The 11,124-nt window shown below is 39.4% G+C and overlaps 1 long non-coding RNA gene across 1 annotated transcript; it reads right to left on the reverse strand.

Annotated features, from left to right (window-relative positions):
• Positions 1–300: 300 nt before the first annotated feature.
• LOC119704332 lies at positions 301–6,446 on the reverse strand. The gene is made up of 3 exons (XR_005257941.1): positions 6,393–6,446; positions 5,922–6,018; positions 301–365 (listed from the first exon to the last, which is right to left on the reverse strand). It is a non-coding gene; the product is annotated as an uncharacterized LOC119704332 (long non-coding RNA).
• Positions 6,447–11,124: the final 4,678 nt, after the last annotated feature.

Below are 11,124 nucleotides of genomic sequence, written 5' to 3' on the forward strand. Positions count from 1 at the left end.
GGACACAAAACATGATTTTTTTAAACTGCAGATTCCTACATATGTGGAGTTTTGTAAATGTTCACAGTAGAAGATGAAGACATGATTATGCAAATATTTGTCTTGTCTGTTAAGTCACACAATGCACAGATAAATACAGACCGAGAAAAGAAATCTAGTAAAACATTTGACTTTGTAAAAAAAACCTATTTAGGGGTACAGCAAAGTTATAAACTTAGCAGTCAAAGACAATAGAAACAGAACCCAGAAATTTACTTTGTGCTTTTGGTCTTCCACCTGCAGCTTTCTTGTTTCTGGCTGTGCTTTTTTCCAATCTCATCCTGGCTCTTGTCCCACCTGCCAGTCTGTTTTCCTTGCCACATCACCTGGGTGAGAGGAGCAGAAGCATTGAAACCTGGGCGTGAGAGTGTTTCTGCTTGGGTTTCTCTGCCTATTGCCTCAACAGCCTGGGCTCTCCTGCTGCTGCCACGAGATTGAGCATTTGTAACTGCATGGGAACAGCTAAGTAGTATCTTTCATACTTTCATAGAAATGGTGAAGACTACATTCCTGGTGACAAGGAACACACATACATAGCAAGATGTTTAAAAAAAAAAAAGTTGTGGATATTGTTAATGGGAGAAAAAATTCTATTAATGCAAATTTTTACAAATAACTGAAGTGCTTCTGAGACAATGTCCAAAAAAAAAAAAGACCCAGTAAACCCAGTATGGAACAGATAATGTGGGAAATCTTCAGTTCCATTTCTTGGAATACGAGAAAATTCTAAAACTGCCTAATATTTCCATTATAACAGTTATGCATTATAATGGTAGACACTGTAATGGTACCTGTAGGCAACATTGCTTCCTCTGATTATTTTCATTTATATGTCTCTTGCGATTTAGCTCATGGGTTTTCCCCAAGTTTTTCAACTGCATGAATAGCCTCTGTCTCACCTGGCTATTCCCAGGCTGCCCTGTTATTTCCTGTTGAATTGTCTCTACTAGGGAAAATTTTTGTGATGCTGCAGTTTTTTGCATAGGTCTGACCATTGCTTGAGAACATCATGTGTTACAGTATTACAAGTAAGGCCTTAGAATAAATTAAAAAGGTTCTTATTAGGAATTATTTGTTTACTGCTATTTACTGACTTGTTTATAATCAAGAATTTTGGTATTGGACAATGAATATAATTATGATTATGTCTCTTTTGGAGTGTTTAAGAACACAGATTACTCTGTACATGTGACTGTATCAATCTATTTGTTGAAACAAAGCAAGGTTTATTTGCTAACATTCTCACGACCAACAAGACAAAAATAGCCAATATGTTATTGGTGTAGAGTCTTGTTTTGTTTGTTTTAGTGGCAAGCTGTTGTTTTTGGCAGTTTAAACTACTCTATAAACCTTCCTTTGGGTAACTGTTAGAGAACTCTGTATTCGTAACATAAAGAGCAGTGCAAAATAACAAAACTCTTAAATTTCTGTGATAGGGTTCTATGCACTGACCAGCAGATTTATCTGTATTCATATTAATTCTTCTGCAATAAAATTGCCAAGTAAAACTTTTGGTATTAGTTACTCCAAGGATTAAAAACCCCCACATAAGTAAACAATGTGTAAACAATGGCAGGTTAAGAAAAAACAAGTTTTTTTCTTGTTAGATTTACTTCTAGATTTTCTTTGTCTTTGACATTTACTTTTTTGTCTCAGCCATGAATATTACAATGGTTTTTGTTTTTAATGGGAACTAAGCTTCTCAACTGATGCCTCATGTCAGAACTTTACCCTTTCAGAAATAAACTAAATAGCAGAAATCTTCAAGCAGAATAGAGAACAAACAATGCTGTCTTGACATTGCACAGAAATGTTTATTAAACAACTCCATCAGTATCATGCTTCCAGGCTTGCTCTACACTCCTGAGTTACTGGTATTGAGACCTGGAGTTTTGAGCAGTTCAGCTGTATTTGTGTTTACTTTGCATAGAAATAGAACAATCTCGCTTGTATTAAATGACTGCAGTATGAGTCGAGGATTGCAACAACAGATGTGAAGGAAAAAAGATATTTTAGCAAAGTTTGTCTTCCCTGTGTTGCCTCCAACCAAGGCTTGTCTCTCTAAGTGCAGAATTCTAACAAATGACAATTAAAATTCAAAGTTTTATGTTTAGATAACTGGCTGCCTCCACAGAATACCCTCATACACAGGATTTAGTTTGCTATTTAGGTTGGTTTTACAGACATCCAAATCCTGTCAGGTTGAGCTCCAGTCTCCTCCAGCTTTATGGAACATTTCCAGAGGAAGCATTGAAATGGATAGATTTCATGTCTCCGTTGCTTCCACCATTACCTGGTCTCAGTGCTCAGTCATAAATTAACTTGGCACTTTTACATATTTAGATATTTCTTCTCTGATCTTATCCTGAATTCTTGATCTAGTATTTTCATGGTCTTTCTGGGTATGTAAATTTACAGAATCAGAACAAGCATCTGCTTCAGCCAACAGTAAGTTCCTTACAAACAGCCAGAAAAATAGCTGTATATCTCTTTGAAGCAAAGTAGTACAGTGAATAATATGACTTGAAAACTAAGATGATGAGTCTGGGAGCTGAGTGAGTCTCATCTGTAGGAAGCTGGGCCACCCAACCAACAGGGCAGTAGAGGCAGTAGGACTGATATTGTCGATTTCAATCAATTGTCAAAGGTAAGTTTTGTTTGCTGAGCACTCGTGAAGCTGCTTGACTCTGACAGTGCTAGGACATAGGTTTTAATTTTTTTAATGTTACCATGGCATCTGAGTTACTACAGAAGTGTTCAGCTCTTAACTGTCATTGTTATGTGGTGCTTTTTAGAGCTATCAAGATGCCAGCATCTATCTGGGGTTATGTAACCTAGAGTCAGAATTTCTACTGCTGTGCTAAACTCCCTTCACTACATCCCTGGCTGGCTCAGAGCTGGGATGTGACAAACAAAAGTACTCCACAGAAACCTCTCCCAGCCCCTTCACCCCCAACATTAATGTATGTGAAACATACCATAAGGAGATACATATGCTCCTTACTGCCACAGCAGTCTGACAGCTGCCCAACTACAAAGCACCTCCTGACATGGATGAACTAAAAATTTGGGTTGAAAAGGGCTTTAATTAAACTATTTGTTTCAGAACCTCCTGCTGACTGGAGCCCTGTAGAGCTAAAGGTGGACTATACTGAAAAAGCTTTTGGATGTAATGGAAAAAACCCTATGGTTTGCAGTCTGTGACAGATCTGGTGTGTGTTAATGTTAAATATGGTATAAAATAAATGAATTTAAGGTAATGAATTTAAGTGTTCTTACTAACAGGAAAAGTCTAACTGACCTATTTAGAATGTTTGAAGATGTACGTGTCAGTGTATTTTCTCAGCAATTTCTAGCAGGAGTGCCTATTTACAATGCATCTCAATCCAGTTTTCATTTAAGCTTTGGTGGTAAGGTGATTTTATTATTTATTTTTTTAATCTCTTATTTTCACATGGGCTGGGCCATAAAACAAAACTCAATTATTTGCACGGCCCTTCCCCCCTTGCCCCCCAGCCTGGTGGCAGAGGCCCTGCCCTCAGCAGAGCGTGATGGCAGCGCGGTGAGCGTGCAGGCCACAGCCCCTCCCTGCCGCGGGCTGGCAATGGCTCCTTCCATACTCCCTGGGATGGAGGGCAAAGAGTGACTGTGGCTGACCATGCTGGAAAGGGCACCTTCCTCAGAAACCAACACAGAGGTTATCTGGAAGTTCACGACCAAAATTCAGGTACTAAACTGGGGCCCCGGCCCTCAGTTCCTCCCAAGGGCCGTGTGGGGCCTGAGCTCTGAAAGTGTCCCTTGCTGTGGGTGCCTCATACATCCCAGTTTATACATTTATTTCTGGAATATCAACCTTTCTCTTCCCCAGAAATGAGTCCCTGATTGCTTTCTTTGAAACAGAATTATGTTTCTTTTAAAAATCCAACTTAGAATTGCCTACCCAGTTTCATGGAAACCTGTGAGGAAGCCTGCTTTCCCTGAACCACCAACAAATTCAGTGTGTGGGTGAAAGGCATTATTTAGGCTCTTGTAAAACAACAGGAGAAAAACCACGTAATGTAACATTATCAGAAAAGGCTTAAAATCTGTGGGGTTTTATTGCAACTGAAGGAAACATGGCTGAATGTAATGACAGAAAAGGCATTAAAATGCCTTTCATTAAGGAACTATTTCTTCTTTGCCTTTCCCCTTTGTTGTATAAAGCTTGCAAATATCAGGCAGTTGTGTCCTGGCGAGGGAGCAGCTGCCTCTGGGCAGTGGCTGTGGCTGCAGAGCCAGCAGGAAAACATCATGGCACACAGCTAAGGGATGAGATCCAGGCTGGAGAACACCTGCCAAGGACTGCAGCTTGTACAAAACTTCTCTCAGGTGATTTCAAAGGGTGGAAAGGCAGATGACTAATACTGCATTGAGGTAAAAATTCTGCTTTTCCACTTCAGAAGACTCCAGGGATTCAGGTATCTCCTGGCAGGTGTCAATACTAAGCTGATGACTTAAAGTTAACTTTAACCTAAAAAAATTGTAGACTTCATTCCTTTAAAGCTTAAGGGAGTTTTTTCTCTCTCATATTGGGCCCCTCATCAGTAATATATTTACTGGAAGTCTTTCATTTGAAGGCAGAAGTTACCTGATAGAGGTCATATGCTGAGACATCCCTCAGGCCCACCAGTCACCAGCCTTGGTGCCTGTGGCAAGTGTTGCTGTAGAATGTTGACTTTAAGTTCTATAAAATACTTTTTTTTGATAAATGTTTTGGAGTCTTATCAGAGGAAACAGTCTTAAAGACAAAATAGTTGTTGTTTTCTTTGTTTGTTTTTTTAATGGTAGGTTTTGGCACAAAGTTACACAATTTTACAGCCTCAAAAGAGCTCAGTAGGCAGACTTTAATTTTTTTTAATGCAATTTTGTTGCTGTTGCTGGGATAGGCGAATCTGTTGTGATGCACACAGAGAGCAATACTACACTTATCCAAAGCATGGCCTCAAGCTAGCATCTGAATCAATGTCAGTTTGGGATTTCAAACCTGACTTCTTGTTCAGTGTCTGGAAATACTTTATGAAAAAATAGCTTACCCATACATTCAGCATCACCTGTGAGACCACTCAGTCCTTTGTTCCTCATTACGCAGAAAACAACTCTTTAATAAAGACATTTATGACTTTTTATTACTGTAAATGATAGACCTGTCTCTGTGTTCAGAATATATCTCAGCTGAAATTATCCCAGCCAGCTGCTCTAAGAATACTTACCCTTTAAACTGTCTAGATAAAAACACAATTTCTTTATTTTGTTGCAGCCCACACTTTCCATGAAGCAAACTTATGCTTTTTTGGGACTCCCTAAAAACAGCAGCCAGACAAAGTTAAGGGAATAAAAAGCAGTTATTTTTGACTGAAGGGCCTTCAGGTACATTTAGGGCAGACAAAGCCCACCAGGGGCTACACCCAAAAAAAGGATGACGAGTTTTCATACTTTTGTAAGTTTGCTCCATTTGCATATTGGGGGTTAATTTTCCAATTACAGCTTCAGGTATTGAAGTCATTTATCCCATGTTTGCTCTCCCCCATCTCACTTTTGTTTACATCTTTCAGGGCCTGATATAGTAAGATGTCCTTTATTCCCAGGCCTAGAGAGGAATTGTTTTGCCTGACCAAAATGGGAAAGCAGCAGCTAACACTGTATATGGAGTTTAGAGTTATACACTAAAAAATTGCAGGATTACGAAGATAAGAAAAATATAAAAGCTAAACATCCTAAGCCGTTAAACTAATTACATTCCATAATTACAGAAATGTTTTTCTACCAGTTTGTTGCTTATTTTGGGGCAGCATCTCAGACAATATTTGTCATACTTGCATATTCAGCTCTGACCAGGCACTTACTGGGTATGCAGGATGATCTTCAGCAGGCAAGTGAAGGAGATCAGACACAGTGAAGATTATTCATGCTCCTTAACAAGAATCTGCTTTAGCAGAACTCCTAGCAATGAAAGGAAATGTGAGAATATATCATGAATACAGGGTTTGTCCAGAAAAACCTAACTTTTCTTAAAAGGTTGGACACTGATGGATTGAGGAAATAGCAACAGTGGTGGGGATGTGTGATTTCTAACACAAAGGAAGGAACAGCCTCAATATAAAGCTCTCTAGCTTTATGCAATGCATGCCAGTAAGATCAAGAGACATCTTACTGCTTCATCATAGAAGAATTGGATTTTGGTATGCACTAAAGAAATTAGTTTAGTTGCATCAAAACCCCCCCGTAGTTTTATGGGTCAAAAAAAAGTTTTGTATATTTAAAGGGAAGTACTATTAGAAGAGCAGAAACAGAGAACTGGGGAAAAAATCTCTTACCAACAGGCTGAAGCCGTGGTCTGGGGCCATCTAGGCAGGATGGGAAGGAATTTTGGTGTAGAATTCTTCATGGCAGTCAGGCATCCCATATTTTTCATTCTTTGCTCAGATGTGGTCAATTTGTTCCTTTGTCAGCAAGGCCCCTAAGTGCCTTAAGAGCACTCTGACACTAAATGGAGGAAGTGCTTGAAAGGATCTCACAGGCAGGCTTGGAGAATAATTCCATTATGTACCTCTCTTTTTTTGGAGTGGTAGTGTGGTGAGACTAGGAGAATATCTTTAGTGCTTCTCCTGCAGAAGCAGGTTTAAGTTCCTGAAATGGCTTGTGTCACTCCAGGAGGAGGACCTGTGTTTTAAGATACTTCTCTCAGTTTTTCCATTCCAGCCTTCAAGATTGCAGTGCAGAGGGAAGTGACCTGCTAAGCATGCCCCAGCTTCCTATGCCATCCTGCTGGGGTCGTTTTAAGAACTGCATCAAAAGGAAAGTGATATTTTTAGCCCTTAACTGCTGTGGAATCATCATTAAGTATCAATTGCTTCTCCCTATTGAAAGTTCTGCTTTTCCCCTAATTTAGTTAATTTAATTTACACATTTTCTACTTGCTTTAACTGCACTTACAGGTGCTTTTCAGTATCTCTCTGTGCCTAATGACTGCAGGAGAATTTATATGGTTCTTGTTACAGCTTCAAAGAAACAAGATAATGCAAGCTGATTTAAATGAAAATATTAACGCACTAGAGAGTTGTCTGTGCAGAATTTGCTGTGACTTCTGTAATCCCTGTATTCATTTTTTCATACATCCACTTGCACATCATTTATCAGCATGTTCAATATGATCCTCAAGGGCTATAGTACTTGGATTTTTGGTTGTGAGCATGACTTGTGTTTCTGTTATTACCTGGAAATCAGTCTGCACATAATTTCTTTAAATTTCTTCCTGTCAGAATCAAATGTATCATTTTAAAGGAACAAGCCCACAGGGCTTCCATATTTTGTCAATGTGCAGCAAGAAATTTCATGAGAAATGTTTTTAATATCAAATCTCTGCACTGGTATTTTAATAGTCTCAAATTTTACCGTATGACACAATAATGTTTCTGACAAGAGTGATTACATCTTTGGCATTAGGACAGAAAGAGACAGGTCACATTTTCTGCACTATTTATCTCTTATTCCCAGCTCTGCACTATTTATCTCTTATTCCCAGCTCTGCACTATTTATCTCTTATTCCCAGCTCATGGTAAAGGACTTTACCATACTCTGTAAGACCACTTAGGAACTTATTCATTTACTTGTGATTTTTAATTTGTAAGAATGTTAAAAAAGTACACCTCCTCCATGAAGACATCTGACTTCTGCTGGGAATTTCTGCAGCAAATACTGCACATACTCCTTCTGAATCTTTTTCTACAGCACATCCAAAGCGATCCCATCTGTCATAGCTTGCATGATAAAGATTTGAACTTTTTTACTTTGACTATTCCAAAAAAGAGGTTGCAAAATAAAATAATAATTAAGACGAAGTGGTTGAAACATGCATGCTTGCACCTAAAGGCACTCAAATTTAGACTGTGGGTCTTCAGTTTTATTTTTAGAAAGTATACAGTCCCCTGTGGATGTCTTTGGAAGATAGGACTCAACAGCTTTTAGGTCCTGAACTCCCTTCTTTCTTTTTGAGTTGTTATCCATATGCTAGTCGTTATAATACTGATTCTAGACATTTTACCTACCGATTTTCCAGCATCCAGTTTGCAAAATATATTTCAATTCATGTAGAAAACTAATTGTTGAGCCAACTAGGCTCAACAAACTTAGGGTTTCCTTGTGTAATGTCTTACCACCATTGAGACAGAGAGAACTGCTGCTCTGCTCTACTTGCAAAATGTTATATTGAGGACTAAGACCTTATATGAGCAGAGGAAGGTCGAAAAGTTGCAAGAGTCACCAGCATGCAGGAATCTAAGCCAAGCTGTGGGAGAGTCTTGTCAACAAAATGCTGTTTGAATGAATCCCTATCACAGGAGAACTCAGGTAGAAATGTTGCACAAGACCATGTGTATCTGGAACACTTAAGTGCTTCAAACTCTCCTACAATGACCTTGCACATACAAGATAAACCTAATAAATATGTTTAATAATCATGAGGCCAAGCCCACCATTTGGTACTTGTAATACTAGTAGAGAAGACTGTCTTTTAAATATTGGCAATGTTATAGAAGATTCCTACTGTTCTTTCCTTTTCCTGCAATATTTGAGGAATTCAGTGTAGGGCAGATGGCATGAAGGAAGTTGGGAGTGTTATTTTTCTACAGAAAAGGTAGAAATATGTTCAGTATGTAGCACAACAAGCTGCTTCCCTACTAGAGCATGTGCCTCCAGCCACATGAGCCTGGTGTTTCCTGTAGGAATATTCCAATCAAGTGCACATCCTAGCCCTTAAGGACAAAGCAGGTCATGAATAATTTTAATGCTTCCTTGACTCACAAAACACTGAGTACAAACCTTTTTTTTTTTTAAATTTGCATTTGTCTTTGTCGGTCTGTTGACTCCCTCATGTTATTTTGTTGGCATTTTGCCTCTCTTCCATGTTGCAGGTAGGAGTGTTATAAAAGTTGCACAAAGCTGGGTGCCGTGTTAACTTTGATGGCTAGCTCTGTCCCAACCTTCTTTTCTTCTAACAAAAGGAAAGCAATTGCCTTGAGTAATGCATGAAAATTGGCAGAAGTTACAGATGGCACTGTCAAATAGCAAAAGAAAAAATAATGTCCCATCTACTGTGATTTGTCTGGCAGAATTGAGGATGCTTCTGTCATTTCCCTGACACGATGCTATACTTATCCATGGCACATGGACAAGACTTGTCATTTAGATAAGAGCTGAAGTGAACAGAGAAAGCAGAGCCACAGTAGATTTATTAGTTTGGATTGAATTCAGAAGAAAAACTGCTGTTGAGAATTTTGATATTCACTTTATGTGATTCTGCACTTGCTGTAAACTATAGCAGCTTGACCCAGTAAAGATGTTCCTGTTTTTTAAACATACCGTCGTCTGAAGTTACAGAGCAATATCTTTCTCCCCATACCTTGTAAATGGCTCATCTATGCTGGTGATAAAACTTATGCAAAACTGTGGTATCAACCTTGTGTCATTTTTGTTTTTAAAAGCCACCCAAATAAATAGAGCAGTCCTAGCAATCTGTATTGTTACATGCACGGAGTCAGTTCCCCAGCTTCTAGCCTTTTAATGTTCTACAGCGTTCCGTACAGCAGCCATATGTCATTTGAAACAGTGTGTTGCCTTTTCAGGTGTAATTTGGTTTACAACATGTTTATTCTCAGCAGGCTTTTCTCTGGTCTGTGTGTGACTCTGAAACCACTTCAAGATGACTTTCACAGTGTGATACACTTCAATAGTAATAATAAAAACAACTGAGAAAACAAAGCAAAACAAAACACCAAAAAACCAACAAACCAAACCTAAATCAAACAGAAAAAATCCCCCACCCACCTAACTGAGAGTAAAGTAAAAGTTTGCCTTATTTACATTGGAACGGATCCAGAATGTGTCAGTGGAGGGAAGTATTGAAAGAACTTGTGAAAAAGAAGGTTTAGCTTTGGTGAAGGAAAAGGGAACAGGAAATCCCAGAGACAGGCTGTTAACACAGGTCTGAGAACCCTCCTTACTTGGATTCTGTGCAGTGCGAGCTACTTTAAAGGAACTCACTCGTTCTCTGTGCCTTTTGCTGCCTCCCTCCCCTCTGTGCTCGCTGTATATCCAGCCTGGTTGTTGAAATGCCCCCACGGTGAGAGGTCCTGGTGGCGCTGCTGCTCTGCTTGCAGCAGGGTGGGAGGAGCTGTGCGTGTCCCGCAGGGCTCTGCCGCTGCAAAGCTCTTCCTCAGTACCTGTCTGACAGGAGAGGAATGGACATGGCAGTGCCCAGAACATGGGTTGGTTGGTGTAAAACCTGGCAGCAAGTCTTTAACATTGGTCACATGTTTGTGACCAAAGTCTGTTATGAAGTACCTTCATGTTCTGCACCCAGGATATTGACAGGTGTGTTGATTTAGAGAATAAGTTCTTGAGAGTTGTGTCTTCACAGGCATACTTCAGAAAATTTAATGAGCCATAATACCTTGATTTCTCAGCCTTAAATGGCTGGAAAAAATGTTTTGGGGAGGAAGTGGTTTGGTTAGTAGTGGAATATACTGAATTATTGCACGATGTTTCTTCCTTTCCTGTTTTAAAAGTTTTCTTGGTACTGACCCAATGACAGTGTCTCTCCTAGGAGGTCCTGCTTAGACACAATAACCTTGGATGCCATCTTGTAAGAACAACGCGTTTAAAAGTAATAAATCACTTTGAAAGAGTTCTGAAGGCTCTCCTGGGTGTAAGCTGTTTATGCTGTCCTGGAGGAAATGGGAGGAAATTTCCTGGGCATGAGAGGGCCCTAGGCTGGTGCAGAGTCAGTGCGGAATCACTTCCATGTCTGTACCCCTCCATAAGGAGGAGGCAGTCATTGATGGCTTCCAAAAACATCTTAGGAACTTTCTAATGTATGTTAGAGCGTGTGGGGGGATAAAGGCACTGGTGTTCCTCACCAGTGTAAAGAAGCAATTGAAACCTTCTGTGCTACTTCATTGTGTATGAATGCAGCTGTAACTGGTATTTTCCTATTTTCCAAAGAACTTGCAGACTGTCTTAATGTCTTCCTTACTTTTTAATTTGTTTTT

Source organism: Motacilla alba, chromosome 9 (assembly GCF_015832195.1).
Source record: "Motacilla alba alba isolate MOTALB_02 chromosome 9, Motacilla_alba_V1.0_pri, whole genome shotgun sequence".
NCBI classification, from domain to species: domain Eukaryota; kingdom Metazoa; phylum Chordata; class Aves; order Passeriformes; family Motacillidae; genus Motacilla; species Motacilla alba.